This window comes from Amphiura filiformis, chromosome 12 (genome assembly GCF_039555335.1).
Source record: "Amphiura filiformis chromosome 12, Afil_fr2py, whole genome shotgun sequence".
Taxonomy (NCBI): Eukaryota; Metazoa; Echinodermata; class Ophiuroidea; order Amphilepidida; family Amphiuridae; genus Amphiura; species Amphiura filiformis.
In genome coordinates this window covers 20070315-20071879 of record NC_092639.1, presented here as the reverse complement: position 1 = coordinate 20071879, position 1565 = coordinate 20070315, and positions in this window count along the sequence as shown.

Genomic DNA, 1565 nt, shown 5'->3' with positions numbered 1-1565 from the left:
GTTTGGTCCACACCAAAATCATATGAACCAGACTACATTAAAAAAAAAAATAGAGCCTGGTAGTAAAAGCAGATTTTGTATTTAATGTGTACAATTGAAATTTAAATGACTCTTAGCTCTTTAAAAATGGGTCCTGGTTCACTAGGATAATCTCAGGACCTGCTTTTTCCAAATGTGTGGCTCCTGGTCCAGATCTGCTTATTTTGAGGCTTGTTTATATAACCTGTGGTGTGCCTTACATGACTAGATGTGAAAAAATCTAATGTCGACATCTATAGTCATAAAATACAAAGGCCTAGGGATGCAATTGTGGACAGTTTATATTAGAGAATAAAGGTATTGTTTTTAGCCGTTGTCGTGCATCTATCGTCTCATAACATGGGCGACATTTTATTTTATTTTATTACGATGGATGCATGACAGCGGCTAAAGACAGTACCTTTATTCTCATTCTTAAACACTTCCAACTAGTATTAAAGTAGCTTTAAGTACATAGACTACTCAGTGCAATAGCTGCCATATGTAGCTTCCCTGTGCATATGAGTACAATATACTGTGACTGTGTGTAAATAGCCAAATGTTCACAGGCCAGCTATTGCACTTGCCCACTTATGCCATTGAGCAGTCAATATTCACTGTAATTGCAAACAATTCATTATAAAACAACAATGTCGGTTTCTTACCACAATATTATTTTATTGTACTTTATTGTATATTTTATTGAACAAATACTGATTAAAATGCAAATAAAAAAAAAATTATACTTGATTACAAAACATAAGAATATTTGTACACTTACACAAGAGACAATTTTGAGGGCATAAGCCAGAACTGTCTATGTTCACAATTACATGTTACTCATTTTGGCAACAAATGGATGCAATTCTGCCTGCCATAATAAATGTAAGCGACTTTGGAGTACCGGTATATGCATGGTCACTTGTGTCTAACTAATTGTTTAAGTGACCATGCATATACCGGTACCTCAAACTCAATTGCATTTATTATGGCCATTTCTCTCCGATATAAGTAACATGTGATTGTGGACATAGATAGTTCTGGCTATACGCCCTTGATTTGTTGCGCACATATTTTGATATCTTCTTTGTCGAAATAAGACTCAATTCCTTGTACACTACAAGATTCCAAGACCACTGCTGGTGGATCATGTGCAGTAGCAGCATATACATGTAAATGTCTTGGACCCGTTTTTTAAATTTTGATCAACTTCAAAAATATTTGAAATTTGTTCAAAAATTTGGCTTTTTTATGATTTTTTTAGAAAATTTAGCATTTTTTCCAACCATTTTTGGTGCAAAGTTGAAATAAAAAAAACTGGTCCTAGATATTTTAATCTAGTTTAAAAATTAAGAAAAAATATGTTTTTTCACAAGATTGTTTTGTTACATTGTCCAAAAAAACACAAAAATTGGACCTAAACTCCCGTTTTGGGGTGTTTTGTCTCAAAAAATGAGCACTTTTGCACAAATGACCCTTTAGCAACCTCTGAATGGTAATTTTGTGCGCCAAAAGTAAAAAGACCATGACCCCATGGCGCAAGTTAG